We start from the raw sequence: 16,976 nt of genomic DNA, 5'->3' as shown, positions 1-16,976 counted from the left end.
TACTGTGGATCTGTCGGGACAATAGGCAAACTGCAGTGAGTTGAAGGTGCTGCTAGTTCACAAAGTATAAATTACGGTACACACGTATACATGCACACAACCGGCCAGACACAGTCTATCTGTTTGACCATCTGTTTGACCAAATGGGGAAGTTGGAAGTGAAACTAACTCGAAAGAGGAAGTACCAACAGTAGTAGTTGCAACTGCCAAACTGAAAGTGCCCTCAGCAGAAAAATCTGATGACGTCACCAAATGAGGAAGTGCCACGCCCCCAAAAGTGCACTCATGTTGAGAATGCTGGAAACGCCCCTCTTATCCATAAAACAGTCCCCTCTTTAACTACTGACATTGATGGATGAAGGCTGTGGATGACTGGCTGTGAAAAACCTTTCCTGGCCAACATTTTGGCCCCCTGCGGGGAAGCAAGCGAGTGGAGGAAGACTCACTCTCAAGGTTCATTCCAGAGTGAGAGGCCTTGTCACAGCTGAAGATGGCAGATGAGGGAGCCGTCAGCAAGAGAGAGAGAAGGAACGAGCAGAAAAAGAAGGGAGAGGAGGAGAGGAAGAAAAGAGGGGGAGGCCATGTTTGGAAGAAGACATGCTAGTTCTGATGTTTACCTGGTATCCTACTTTATTCGGAGCACTAAATTGTTTTTAGTTTGCTCTCATTTACCCTGTCGTTTGTTGACTACAGTTAATGCCATTTTTCTCTGATCTTGCATCTTATATATACCAAAAGACGACCATGTTGATGGTGACTCTGGGAACGGCATTTCTAACCAAAAGAGCATGTCCTCTAATCTGTTTAGAAGCAATAATGCCGTATTTATCTAAACCTTGTATTACTCACGGGCATGGATCCACTTCAAGAACACACATGGTTCCTTATGGATCCATTTGTACACTGCCAAAGTTGAATTAACACTGTCGGATTCCACTGTTCGGGCTACGGTCTCATCTTGGCGTTAGCCTCCAAACACAGCATGCAGTCAGACATCCATCACAGACACACACATCTGGATCTATCCACCGTCCGTCTCCCTGTGGAAGGCTTTCATGGAGGTCTGGGTGTCTCCACCACGCTGGGCTATACGGCCACAGGCAGGCCTGACCCGACATAAGAAACATAACGGCACACTGGTCCCTCCCTACTGGGATGAGGCAGAGCTTTCGAAGTTATGTACATTTAGTATAGCATTCACTATATTTATGCTAACAGACTGAAGGCTGCAAATAAACATCAGATTAAACATGCACGCACACGCACACGCACGCGTTCACGCACATGTCCAAACACGCACGCACACATATACACACCTTGAAGTGCCAACCCTGCACCAGCATGTCTTGTTCTATGTCTCCCTGAAACGCACTTAGCTATGTCATTTTGACCTTGACAGTTGACCGTCAGAGATTAAAAAATTCGACCTTGAACCTTCTCTGTTTTCTTGACCTTTCCAGCCTAAAAGTTTGCCTTTGGGTTAGCCTACTTTATTATTCTCATCAAGTGTCATGGAAATGCACCCATCTGTTCTCAAGTTGTTATGCTAACAGACAGACAGACAGACAGACAGACAGACAGACAAACAGGAGCGATTACAACACACTGCCACGCATCGCTGCAGTCAGGAGAACAGCACACATGCTTTGTAATGACCCTAGCAGGCTGTGTGTGTGTGTGTGTGTGTGTGTGTGTGTGTGTGTGTGTGTGTGTGTGTGTGTGTGTGTGTGTGTGTGTGTGTGTGTGTGTGTGTGTGTGTGTGTGTGTGTGTGTGTGTGTGTGTGTGTGTGTGTGTGTGTGTGTGTGTGCGTGTGTGCGAGTGTGTGTGTGTGTGTGTGTGTGTGTGTGTGTGTGTGTGTGTGTGTGTGCGAGTGCGAGTGCGAGTGCGAGTGCGAGCGTGAGCGTGAGTGTGAGCGTGAGCGTGAGATCAGGTTGTCTTGTTTCCAGGACTGTGCATGGCCAGAAAAAGGCCTCCAGGTCAACACAATGGAATCACAGTATCACTGGTATCTGTCAGCGCTATATACGTATATGATGTGACTACAGAAGTCATGTTGCAAAGTGGGCTTGTTCAACTCAGGAGGGCACCAAGAGAGTAATGCTATAGCCATCTCCAGTGCTAGCCTATAAAAGTGCTGTGTGCAGCTTCTGGTATTCACCAGCAGACCAGCAGGGGTGAATACCATTTGACTCCATCATACATGTGATGCAACAAGTGTGCGTCTCACCCTCGGCATTGTTATTTTTGCAGGTTAGAGCTACATGACTCATTGAGTAATGAGTACTCACACACAGGATTTATTAAGAGGAAGTTGAAAGGTCAAGCTCTGCTCCAACCCCCCCGACACCGTCTCTTATTTTCTTTATAAACTATTATTGTTATTAAACTGTGAGTGAGTCACCGCACAGAGGACACACGGGCTACATAGCGTTGCGGGGACGAGAGAGATAATTACAGTTTCTCTGGGGATTCATAAAATGTAAAACTCAAAAACCTAGATAACATGATTCCAGTCAGTGATTCACCATCACAGTTTGGGGCGGGGGGGCGGAGGGGGTTGACATGTTATACATATCCGTAATGGAATTCTCATGAGAATCCATGCTATCGTGTTCAAGTGGTTTACGTCAGAGAGCAAAACACTTGAAATGAGGAGAAATTCAGATTGACAGTGATGTATTGCAGAGTGCATTGGAATGATGAGGGGGGTAACCTGAGACATCTCTCTTGCGCGCGCACACACACACACACACACACACACACGCACATGCACACATGCACACGAACACGCGTGTAACACACAAAATTACACGTACTACGTATTGTGCGTGTGGACAGACATGCAGTCACACATGAACAGTAAAAAAAAGAGAGAGCGAGGGGGGAAAACCGTCTCTACTTAAATATTGACTTATGTAAACCCACCTCTCTCTTTAATAACAGTTTCCGTGCCTTGAATGGATTACTCCAGGTTAATGTCGCTGCCGTATCGGACATACCCGCCTTTTGTTTTATGTGTTTAATCCGCCGTAATGTAATGAATCAAAAGAAAATCCGTCTTCGTCGCAGAGTATGAGACTGGATGGCTTCGCTGTGATGACGAAACCGGAAATCGTCACATGCTGTGGGCTGCTAGGGCTTCTGGGAAATTGAGGCCAATGGAAATGCATTGGGTGCAACGCCTCATTGAAACCAATCTTGTGTGCGTCTTCCGCGTGCACCAAGATGGTGGATGCTACACACAGATCATAACAAACCACGGGAGCTTTTTTTGATGGATTTTCGCGGATTAAAAGCCCAAATAATTCAGCGTATGCTCTAAAGGTAATACAACAATCTCGGCAGTGAAGGGGGGTTGATTAAAATGCGGGTTAATCGTAAAAAACAGTCAAACTGTTAATACCTCAGGGGTTGAGTAATTCTCTCTCACAGCCGCAGTGGAACTATTGAGGTTTTGACTTGGCGTTTATAGTAAAAGGCCTTATTGACAACCTGACTAACTCGGTAAAATGAAATGCCAGGATGATGTAAAGACACGAGGTGGAGGAGGGTGCATTATTCCTTCTCCCTAAATCCATCTGGAACAAAGAGCAGAACATTGCCCCTTTTTAACCATTTTAAAACTATATTCAGGCAGGTCATTATGGGTGAAACTTTGGATCAGATCAGAATTTTTAAATGAATTCTGATCTACAAGCTCACTATACCAAGACGATTCCACTGCAGGAAGGACTATTTGAGGCAAAAGTTGACAAGTCACCAACTCTGCTACAGCTTTACGCTTGGAACGTGTACGAGACGTATGACGCACACATTAAAGACTAATGTGCATGCTCTATGGCCTCAAACCCTATTGCGCAGCAAACCCTTCTGGGTGAGCAAGTTTGATTTAATTAAGTATTGCCCCTCCAGTTGTTACAGCTCACAACACATCGCAACGCAATGTATTGTGCACCTTAATGATGGGCTATTGCTCTTATTTGCTTTACAAAAAGGTATAGTGCTTAAGTGGTTAAGGAACATACTGTTTTATCATTTTTGACACGACACATGATATTTAGCATTTTTATCACAATTTTGTGCATGTATATGTTTATATTTTAAAACGGGAATACTAATTATATATATCTTTATATAATTGTTCCACACTAATGCTCATTATAAGATGGCACCATTTCTGTCTATTCAGTCTATATGTCTCAGAGAAGTTCTGTGGACAGTTCAGGAAAGCTGCCTAACAGTGACATCATCGGAATAGACAAGTTTGGTCATTTCAATATGTTGAACTTTTTTCTAGTTTCTATTAGCTTGGATTCCCCATGATGATGTCACTGGTAGCCGGGTATCTGAACTGTCCACAGCCCACCAATGAGATGCAGCTGTGAGTATAGACGGAAATTGTGCAATCTTAATATGAGCGCTGCATTAGTGAAGTGAAGTGCTGCTTTAATGCTCTGGGTTTTACTGTGTCGAATTGTACCGTATTCAACCGAATTGAACTGAACCAAACCAAATCAAGTCAAATGGAACTGAATGCAGAGGACATGAGCTCATCTACTGTTAGTAAAAGGAGCGGAGAAGATGTGATACAGTGACACGAGGCCGAATTTTTATTTCCCCTTCATTGTGAATCTTGGCTCTTACCTGCTAGTTATTACAAACCTCAGCACCAAGACAGGATGGGGAAGAGATGGTGCAATGGTCTTTTTCAGAAATCGGATCTCTCATATGTACCAGATGGGACACAATTATTGCGTCATAGTCTTTCTGCAAAAAGGATATAGGAGCCACTCAGCATGGTGGGACTGACTGACTGACTGACTGACTGACTGACTGACTGATTGACTGGATGGCTGACTGACTGACTGACTGACTGACTGACTGACTGACTGACTGACTGATTGACTGATTGACTCGATGGCTGACTGACTGATGGACTGACTGACTGACTGACTGACTGGACTGACTGACAACCACCCAGACTGACATGTCATCTGGGTGGTTTTGTTTTGATGAGCTGATTATTATAGGAAGAAATGACAGTGACAAACTGATTGATTTGGTTTGATCAACAATTAGTCATCACTTTTGGTGTGAGACCAAGGGTTTGATCTCTCTCTCTCTAATATCTCTCTGTCTTTGATATCGTCTCTCCCTCCCTCCCTCCCTCCCGCACGCACGCACTCACTCAATATCTTTCCGGCTCTCTCTCTTTACACGCACGCACGCACGCACGCGCACACACACACACACACACACACACACACACACACACACACACACACACACACACACACACACACACACACACACATACATATACACACACACACACACACACACACACACACACACACACACACACACACATATATACACACACTCACACACACACACACACACACACACACACACACACACACACACACACACAGATTGTTGGAGTGAAGTTTGCCATAGTGTCCACATGTGTGTTGTTATTGAAGTCAGTCTTGTGTAGATCCCAGACCCTCGAGGAATATGAAAGAAGGAACTCTGTCTATGAAAGGAACACTCTTTATTGTTTCCAGTGCCTGCCCTGGGATCATTCAGTGTTTGGATTTTACAAGGTCTTGATGTTCGTAAAGAGCTTGCAGGTTTTTTGACAAAATGTTGTAGTGACGGACAGCAGACCTCGTGTAAAACAACAGTGAACCTGTGAGAAGTATACAGTTACTTTTCAACATGGTCATTATGATACGAGTAATACTGGCACAGGCACGGAACAGTACATGCGTTTGAGTCTAAATGTCCATTGGGATCTTGTGAGAAACAATTAACAAATGAGGATTAGTTAATATAATGTATACAGTGCACACAACCTTTATTAGCCAAATGTGTGTATACAGACTACAGTGTCTGCAATGGCAGAATTAACCCCTTTTGGTGTTACTGTAGCATTATGCTATGCTTTATTAGCTATTGAAAAATAGCAGATCTACAACCTCATAGCGCGCCACGAGTGGCGAGCTACGAGCTTGTATAGGTCTGCTATTTTTGAAAAATAAACGACTGACATAGAAACATAGCTTTTTCAGAAAACTGTCAGCATGTAGAAGACATTTTTTTAATCTGATCTCAAATGGGTTAAACGGCTATGTACATGATGTACCATGTGTAAAGAGTGCTCGGGCCTGGTGGTGTGTACAGTATGGTTTTGCTTTGGAACCCCGTCAGCTCACATCCCAGCTGAACTCTGCAGAGTTCTAACGCATGGCATGAGATTGCTTTGAAGAATGTCGATGATCGATGGTCTGCTGTTGTTTGATGACATCACCCTGTCCGTCTTCAGCCAGACACCTGATGCCTCGATTGAACCAAGGAGGTTGGTTTGGTTTTGCCCGAACATGAGAGTGTTTCATAATGTTTCATAATTTTATAGGATCGTGGTCTTTGATCCAATGTTGTCACATTGAAAACAGACAGGCCCCTAGCATGAGAACAAGCATATTATATAGCCCGTTATGCGGCTCGCGTGTGCTTAGCCGTGACTGTATTATTATGTTCTCAACCCAAAATGTTGAAGAAATACAGTATGACACAGACGCACACACGCACATAGGGGAGAGAAACGGAGAGAAAAGAAAGGTAGGAAAGAATAGAATGGGATATTAATATGGAGGTAATATTACGTAAGTCTAACTGAACATTTCGAACATTTCCTGGAGTTACAAATACAGAAGAGCAGAATGTTTCAATCCAGTGACAAGAATTTTTTTTACTGTACAGTATGTTTCATTCATATTCCTGGATTTCATTCATTCAATTGAACCTTTATTGATTCCCGAAAGACATGGGGTCTCCCTCATTTGCAGTGTCGTCGAGATACAACAAAATACAACATTTTCAGAGCAATAAACACAAACAACAGAACAGCAACATTTCCTCATCGCGTGATGTAGCAATGTTTAAAAACAGTTGCAGACACTTGGGGCTAAGTGGGTAATCAAAGATTTAAATTGACCGTATGTAATGGGAGAACGTGATCTTTAATTTAAGCTGTAGGTCATTCCACGTGGTCGGGGCACTAAAACAAAAGGCTGTTTTCCCCAACTCCCTGTTTATATTGGGGACCTTTAGTGTGAGCCAGTGACTGGAGCGTGTCCTATGTTACATGATGCCAGTCCAGCAGAGCTTTAATATACAATATTTTAATTGAGACAAAGCGTGATTTTTCACTGTGTGTGTGTGCGTGTGTGTGTGTGCGTGGGTGGGTGGGTGCACTGGTAGACTTGACATGGAGACGGCTGACTGCATTGTGGTTAATTAAGTTGCCAGACATTACTGAAGTCTCTACAGGAGGGTATAGAGAGATTTCATTACTTTTATCCTGCCAACGTAACTGTGTGAGCGTGTGTGTCTGTGTGAGGGCATGCACGCACTATACAATGAGATGCCCTGTGTGTGCGTGCGTGCGTGAGAGAGGCACGTGCATGTGTGTGTGTGTGTGTGTGTGTGTGTGTGTGATCAGTGCTTTAGTGTAAACGTGTTAAACAAACACAGTGTGTTGTGATTAAAGCCATGCTGCCTCAGAGCATCAGGCCAAGTCAGCGTTCTTACTGAACTAGAAACAGCTCTCCCACTACACCCCCATCTCTCTCTCTACCTCTCTCCCTCCCTCTCTCTCTCTCTCTCTCTCTCTCTCTCTCTCTCTCTCTCCTATTTGTTCTCTCTGTCTCGTTCCTTCCATTTCCTCTTCTTTGTTTTTGTCTTCTTCCTCTCTTTCCCTTCTTTTAACTCCTTCTATCATGACTCCTTCAAGTTCAAACCTTTGAATAGCGGTGTTTATAGTGGCATGCTTGACAGATACATGGGATGTGGATATGTACACGTACACACACGCATGTACAATTTGAGCATAATCACTTGTCTTGCACGTGTGCGTGTGTGTGTGTGTGTGTGTGTGTGTGTGTGTTTGCGAGCGCGTCTGTGTGTTTGATTGATTGAATACTTTATTAGACAAAAATGTAAACAGCACGAGGTACAGACCGACATTTAAACTAAAAGGACATCACAAAGAAGCGTGGACTTGTTTCCATTGTGTGTGTGTGTGTGTGTGTGTGTGTGTGTGTGTGTGTGTGTGTGTGTGTGTGTGTGTGCATGTGTGCGTGTGTGCGTGCAGTAGATGTGTGTTGTGTCCAAATGGAGACATGCTGTGGCTGTCATCCAAAGGAGGACCAGAGGTTGCTGCTGGCGTCGTCAACTGGTCCCTGACATCCACTGTCTGCATGCGTCTCCTCCGGGTAACAAAAGCTTCTTTTTGTTGTGGGAGAGCAAGCAAACGTTTGAAAAGTTTGGAAGTCTGCATGTGTGGGGGGACTGGGAGTAATTGCCCCTGTTGTGTGTGAGTGTTCAGGGTCCCAAAGCAGAGATGGTTGCCCTTGCTGTTTAGTCAGCTTCACCTTTGCAAGCCCAGTGACTTCCAGTGGGGCAGCTCTGAGCTGGGTCTTTGTCCTATCAGGAAACAGATGAATCTGGTTCCGGACGGACGCGGCTTAGAGGTCGTGAGCTCCGGCAGATCTCTGGCTCGCATGGGGATGAAGGGAGTGGTGTTCTAGTGGCTGCCGCTGAACTAGTTAATGTTTCTTCATGGCCTCTCTTCACTTGACTGACTGTCCTGTCCTGTCTGTCTAAAGCAGAACATTTCTAAAACTTGAAAGACTCAAGGATGGGGCCCAAATAAAAGGGCACTTTTTCACTGGTAAAATGCATTGAGCTGGTTTCTGCCGGACAGCGATGACAGCGAAGGAAGTCAATTTGTGTGCATATTGTATATACAGTATAGCCTACCATCCACTGCATTTACTGTATGTATTTGTTCCTCCAGCCATATAATAGATTCCATGTGGGGAAGGCGATTTTAGGAATCTGGCTTGAATGTATTGAAAGACTAGCTGAATGGATTGATTGAACTGATTGAATAGCAGCTTTAAACAGTACAGCAGTAGGCTACAGTAAAAACAGCGAGAAGAGAATAACCCAAAAGTATTCTCCTCCTGCTGCTGCTACAAGCCCTGAATTTTCCCACGGGGATCAATGTAGGCCTATAATCTGTCCAATTCCCAGGTGGCCTCTACGGCCGCCCCTATCTATCGTGCTAAGTCAGACGCAGTTGCATGGAAATAAAATACCACAATAGGGGCAATGACCTTGTGAACTGCTTGAAAACCAAGCCTATAGTATGCACTGAATTCTGGGTATTGTATTCAAGGATCACACATCACAGTCCTGTTCGGAAAGCGACAGAAAAATAGAATTTTTCTGCCGATGACCACAGTTGTCACGAGGTCAAATCTACAAATGTGGTGCCTTTAATAACTTGTTAACAGAATGCTGAGTAATGTATTTGAGCTATATTATGAGCCTGGGCAAGTGTAGTGAGTCTAACTGCACTGAGACGCCAGGAAGCTGCTGGTGACACAGACCTTTTTTCTGTGGAGCTGCTTTTCATTACAGCCTTGATGTTTGCTGAAACGTTTTGGAGAACAGAAAAGCGAGCCCTACCCTTATTTTGCACACTCACCATGGCAACTTAAACCTACAGTATGTCGGGCCCTGGAGAAAAAAAAACATTCATTACGTTTTTTTATTTTTTATTTTATTCTTTGTGAGGAGTGAGAAGTGTGAGTGAAAGTATATGGCCTCTCAAAATTAGCAGCTAAACTTTTTTTGTCAGAGTCGACCTATAATATAGTTGTAGGCTACTGTGCATTGAGCTAAGCCTAAGGTTGTTGTTATTGAACACTGTATCCTTTAAAATAATTCAAGAACACAGTAGCAGTTAGAGCCAAGTATCAACATTTTAAATAGTATCAAAATAGTATGTTGTAAGTAAGGTGCATTACAGGTGCATTAGGAACTATGACAAATCTGTATTATTCTATGAATCATTAGTAGCATCTATAGTATGTACACAGCATGATGACAAACTAATGGAAAACTCAATGTGACATAGTATGAGTCAGGCCACCACAAGCCTCCATAACGGCTTCAGTGGTCATTGCCAAGTCTGTGGCACTCTATTGGAGGACTGAGCAGTCTGAGCACCATTCATCTGCAATATATTCCCTCATGTACTACCTTTATTTAATCCTTTGAAGTAATCTCATTGAGATCAAGATCTCTTCTACAAGACGGACCTGAGCACAGCAGATAGACAGACAATCTAACCTGGCCAGACATAAAAGTGCATATCACTAAATAGATTATAGAAGATGAAAGATTGTATTATATAATGTGGTCTCATGGAGAAGATGGTGGAGAGCATTGTCTTTCATGTTGGTAACGTGAGGCCAGAGAGAGTTCAGAGAGGAGGTAAAAGCTTGGATGACTTTATCCATTAATTAATTTCAGATAGATGTTTATTAGCTGTTAAAAACAGGACTGTAATTCATTTAGGATGAAGAAGGCAGCCGTTGTTGCCAGTAAATAAATGACTGGCATCGTCAATACGAGCCCATTTATTCTTCTAGTTTTCAAATAGATTATAGAAGATGAAAGATTGTATTATATAATGTGGTCTCATGGAGAAGATGGTGGAGAGCATTGTCTTTCATGTTGGTATTGCGTTGCGATCTGTGTCTGTATAGTATAATATTTATATTATAAACCATAAAGCGACACACTCAATCGACTTGATTGACACAGATGACAGCACAAATGCGTGCATGCAGCATAAGTGTGTTCACGAGTGCGTGCGTCCACAGCCCGTGGCTGTGAGAAAGAGAGGTATGCTGATGAATAGCCTTATAGTTGTCAGAAGAAGAGGCTGAGAGTGTTTTCTTTTCTTTGTATTGATCCCACCGAGGAATTCAGTTTTAGCTTCACCCAGCCGATGGCTGCTCAGATGGTCATGTCAGCACTCAGGGAGGGAGGGGGGCTGTTAGGGGTTAAGTGTCCCACTCAACAACACGTCAACGCGTATTAGGGCTTATACGGGGGCAGGCCGGGAGGCAAACCGCTGACCTTTTCTGATTAGCAGACGCCGGCCTCTCTCTACCCACCAGTCTATACAGCTATTATACAGACATTATTATGTAACAGAACTGTGTGGTTTTGTGGGAGCATGTCTGGCCTGCATGCCCACTCCTTCTAAGGACAGTCTGGTACTATAAAGTTGTACAATAACTGGTTACAGCATGAGCTAAATGGCTCATATTTAGATCCTATACTCTATACTGTAGATAACAGCTGCCTGCAGCCATGTCTGAGATGTCTGACAAGATGACCTACAGGTCATGGATGTTCACAGACCTTATCTAGATAAGTGTGTCAGTGTTTGTGTGTGTGTGTGTGTGTGTGTGTGTGTTTATGCGTGCGTGCGTGCGTGCACTCACTCGTGCGTGTGTGTGGTGTGTGTATGATCAAGGGTTTACTTAAGTCCAGTTTAACCCAGGTTAGGCTATATACATTTTATAAAACGCGACTACTTTTTACTAATTTATGTTGTGTGCTGTCCAAGTCCTGGTGTAGGCTATAAAGCTTCGGCTCATCGTCGTGTCCTGTTTGTGTGCTAAATTCTCATTTGGGACACTGATACATAAAACTGCTCTGAAGTGCAATTAAACAGTCATAGAACTACTGGAGCTGAGTGTTATTGTGCGTGGGACAGCCAGTACATCTACAACAGCTGTTTGTTGTTTATGGCTGCTGTCACAGAGCTTCTGACACATCAGCCAATTGGGCTTATAGTCACTATAGACTATAGAGCTGTCCTCAGCTGCACTTTGAAAACCTGGAGTCAACAGATGACAACGACTTAAGTGAGATTTGATCATTTGGTCAGATTCAGAAGTGGCCCATGTACGTAGTTTCATATTATTATTATTATTACCGTGATAACAATAATAATATTCATCATAATCACAACAAACTTGATTTGCAAATCCTTTACAAAGCGCTTCGCACAGCACCAAAGGGAAAATGGTGTAACAAATTAACAGAGCACAAAGGGTTTACAAGAAACATTGTAAAAGCGCATAAAGAAAACATTATTATATACCCGTGTGAAGTGAGGGCGGGGCGCTCTTATCATCATACATCTTCATAATGTATGATGATATTGTCAATGGGAATTACATTTTTGTGTTAGGACAAAATAGCAGATTTGCTCATTATACAGTATGACGTAAATTCTCCATTAATTGTCAATGGCATTTATGTTTGTTAGGACAATAATCTACACTATAGCTGAATATAGGAGGGGCGAGCGCCCCTCAAAAAAGAATAACTTTATAGCTACATTTGGCATGACCACAGATGATGCCGAGCCGTGCCTTAAAAGTATAATAAATGAAATCTTGAATTTGATTCTAAAATGATTAGGTAACCACGGGATGCAATATGGATGTAATGTGCTTTGCTCTTCTGGTTTTAGTTAACAGCCTGGCGGCTGCAGTCTGAACTAATTGGAGACGTGAGGCCAGAGAGAGTTCAGAGAGGAGGTAAAAGCTTGGATGACTTTAAATCCATTAATTGATTTCAGATAGATGTTTATTGGCTGTTAAAAACAGGACTGGGAGCACACTCGTAGCTGCCAATGTAATTCATTTAGGATGAAGAAGGCAGCCGTTGTTGCCAGTAAAGAAATGACTGGCATCGACAATACGAGCCCATTTGTTCTTCTCGTTTCCATAGCGTTGATCGGGACCTCTCGTTTTCATCGCACCCATGGTTACATTGTAAAAAAACAGGACTGGACCACGTTATTTACAGTATACCTGTGTGTTAAAACTGAGATCCCTCTGACCTCTCTCCTAAACGCCTGGCTGTAGCTTTACAAATTAGCAGCTACAGTACGTCGCCAAGATTGTGTTAAATTATTGCAGTGGAGGAAGCAGGCCTGAACTGAATGACTTCTCCCGACATTCCATCGCTGGACAATGCTGCCACATTATGTGGTATAGTGTTGCTCAATCCCATTGCTGTCTGATGAGCTTCTCTCTTCTCTTCCTATTTGCTTATTATGTTTTTCATTTATTTGCCAAGTTTACACACATACAACATTTACACACATCCAGAATAAGTTCTCGGCATTTGTCTGGCTGCAGGGTTGAATTAATTAATTCACCCCTATACCGCCAGGATTTTCCCATCTTTACATCTACGGCAATGACGGGGAGTCGTATTAATTCCATTTGCCGTAGATCCACAGAAATGGCGTTAAAAGGGTTAACCCATGGTTTACCATTAGGAGCCTCTGAGTGAGTAGGGACCAGCTAAGACCAGTGTCTTGCTTGAGGGCACTGGCAGGAGTTTAATGTCCCTAACATGCTTGTTGATGCTTGTTTTGGGGAGGAAACTGATGGAGCACAATATGGAAATTCCACACAGGATGGCCGGGCCCAGTCGGGTGTTAACCACTGCAACACTGAAGCAGCCATCTGGACAGTTATGGTCAATAATTAGAGCTGCCATATAACCCCTAAGGCTGATATGAGTGGAGTTGACCAATCTATATGCAAGCTTAAGCTGTATCTGTAGGGATTATGCAACAGCTGAACAAGCAGTGCTCCCCGGGAGGGAGATCAACAGCCTCCCTCCAGGGATGATAGATCAACATATTTTCCTCATAGAAATACTGTATATTTCCAGGTTGAAAACGGCCACGCCAGCATTTTATAAATGTAGATGACATGGAAATATATAAATGTGTATTCATGTATTTTGTAAGTTTGGGTCCCTGGGGAGTATTTCTCTTTGAAAACATTTGGAATCCCCTGTTCTGTTATCAGACCGTTTTCATTCGATTGTCTTGGGAGAAATCAATTTGATGGCTTGGCCACTGTCTCAAGTGGCCAATTTGCAGTAATTAAAAGCAGCCTTTACCAACAGCATACAGTACATGTGGCTTTAAGCTCCCACTCACATGACTGCAGGGAGGAAGACCCTTTGGTTGTGCACTTCAAAATAAACGGAAGGAAAGGCTGATAAATGCTGATGGATAAAGTCCTCGCGCTGAATCAACACACAGGCATCACACTTTAGATTTATTGTTTCCTTGACGAATGAATCCACAACCACAGACGCTCCCTCTCTCTCTTTCAGAGTGGTCGTCCATAAAGTCCCCAGCTCCTCTGTCTGACCCGAGTCAAGATTTAACATCTGATGACACAGGCGCCAGTCAAATGAACTAAAGCTGCTTGCCTCAACTTTGAACATACAGCCTCGGGTTCTGCATCATGCAGGCCTCTTTTAAAACGTATAAATCACAGCACATTCTCTGAGCATCATCTCAGGCGGAACCTAATGAGCTCCATATAGTGCTCGCATCAACTGACCGCTACACTGCAAAGTGACAACGTATATTTTGAGGCATTTGTCATCGGTACAGAGGGAGAGGGGGAGAGAGAGAGAGAGAGAGAGAGAGAGATGGGGGTGTAGTGGGAGAGCTGTTTCTAGTTCAGTAGGACTTACATCACAGGTTATAGGTGAATGAATCCACATTATTACAAAGTGTACACTAATGGTACAATACAAGCACTAAGTGGCTGGGCCACCAGCACTGCTACGGAATGGTCCATGATGAGTCAACAGAGATGAAGGAACTTCGAGTAATTCTGCTCTTCTCTCTGCCACAGAGAGATAAACACTAAAAGGCTCAAGAGATGGATTTGTCCTCTGGCAGACTTTTAACTTATTTGTTAGTGAAATTGAGCCCTCGCTGTGTAACCCTCCTTTTCTGTTTTTGCTCACGCTTGTCTCCAGAGGAACTTTATCTTTAGTACAGCAGGTCTCTTTCCATTCCTTCCTATCTCTTCCTTTCATCTCCCACAACATGCTTGAAGATGAAAGGCAGGTTGAAGTGTGAGAGACTTCAATTTGTCAAAGGTAATAACATGTCTTAGAAACAAATTAGCCCATGAGAATTTTACCCTAGATGGCAATACCGTGGCCGCAGGACCACTAAAATGATGCCAATTTGTTATTTTCACCTACAGTAGGTTAAATACATGTTAGGTGAATAGGTAAAAATGTAATTAGTAGTTATCACCATGAAACTTCCCCAGTTGATTACTTACACTAAGACAATGATTTGTTGTATTACAAATTTTCTGAAATTGTACATTTAAATGCAATATGCATTATATTATAGGAAAATATCCACGAAATATGAAAAAGCTACTACTGTGGAAGGGCTATCATATATTAATTTACTTATATTGACCCTATAAACAATTTAATATAGGTATGGTTTTGCCCACTCAATTCATAATTAACGCTCCAATTTTGGAGCTCTTGCTCATGGACTAATAAGAACCGGGCCAGAGTGTCTTTGTCATGACAGCAGGGCCAAATTAGCCAGTGGGGCCGTGGCCCAGGGGCCCTTGGCTCTCAGGGGCCCCTCAAGGAAACTGGATTGTGCAGAACTGGGATTGAGACCCTGACATTGGCCATTGATTTAGTTCAATTTAGGTCAAAAAGATGATAAAAACATGAAAAAACATGCGCGCGCTATGGGGGCCCCAAAGACATTACTGGCCCAGGGGCCCTTGTGGGGGTTAATCCGTCCCTGCATGACAGTACTTTCCATCTGCTCTGGCTTGTACCATGTCGCCTTCTCTACAATAAATGTGTTGTTGTATATACCATAGATCTACTTGACTGTGTCCCCGAGAGTTGGAGGAACTCCCGACAATACCACGCCGGTGGCTGGCCCTGTGGTGGCGAGCAAACTGCTACAGTGTGTATTTAGTGGTTGTGGCAAACCAGCGTCACCTCAGAGCAGCATCATCGAGAACAAAATACTGAAAAGTGAGTTAATATGCCAAATGTTACTAATCTTCATGTTCCATGACGTGACATTGAACAATTAACTTAAAAGACAAAAGTGGAATGTTTTGGGCTTTGGTGTTGTTTTCCACTTTAAAATGGGATCTGTGTAAGTATACTAGAGCAAAACAATTATTTCTATAGCGTCGTGGAATATATACCAAGTTTTCTCACTGTACCACTAGTGTATTATCAGTATTTATTGCAATGTCTCCACGTGGTAAAGATTGTTCTTTTTAAACTGGCACAGATCTTGATGCATTTCACGCTTGGTTCAGCAAAAGATGTTCCTAGCCAACTGTTCTCCGAGAACTAAATAAAGGTTGTAATGAAACTGTGTACAGCCCTCCATATGCGTTTAATTCTGCAACGCTGGTCATGGTGATTTCCGAGGTTATGCTCTTCCAGCCATTATAGAGAAAGGCCAACTTAGAGCAACAATGGGTCCCATAGACAGCAACACATTAACCCTTTGTGGTAGTTGGCCGTGTGAGAGGAGGCTGAATAGATAGACAGTCATGCAGTTGGAGAGCAAGGGGGGCGAAGTGATGTGAAGTCTATTCTCTTCTTTGGCTGAGGCCCTTGTCAGCCGCTGTGTTGTTGCGTTCAAGCAGATAATGTGATTTCCCGACAGGAATTCTGCTCTTTTCACACCTCTCTGCTTTGAACAGGTCTTTGCAGGGTGAGAAACGTTTTAAGATGAACTCCAAGCGGGTGATTTCCTAGCTGGATTTACATAAAGACAAGATTCTGGACCTTGAATCTTACATTGAATAGAACTCCCCTTCAGGATGCTATAGGAGGGCAGTGTTGAGTACCAGGGCCATAGGGGAAGCTAAACACTTAAAGAAGGATGAAACAGCAGGCACTCTGTCTATGGACTCGGTGACATGTTGAACATGGCACACTGTGGTACGGACAGACGGACGGACGAACCGACTGACCGACTAACCTCTAAGTAAGGATTCAGTGTTCTTTGTGGTAATGTTTGTCGAGTGTGAATTCCACAGACTGTCCAGGCAGTATGTATAAAGCAACTTAAAGCCTGTTTAATCTAGAAAACCATTGATACAAAAATGCACATTTTGGTTTATTAGCTCAGTAATCAGGGTTAAACAAGCAAGTCAGGCGATGTTCTGTGGAATTCCAAGCAGGGGAGGTTTTT

This window comes from Protomyctophum parallelum (genome assembly GCF_964188405.1).
Source record: "Protomyctophum parallelum genome assembly, chromosome: 9".
In the NCBI taxonomy this organism is placed as follows: Eukaryota; Metazoa; Chordata; class Actinopteri; order Myctophiformes; family Myctophidae; genus Protomyctophum; species Protomyctophum parallelum.
This window is presented reverse-complemented; position numbering follows the sequence as displayed.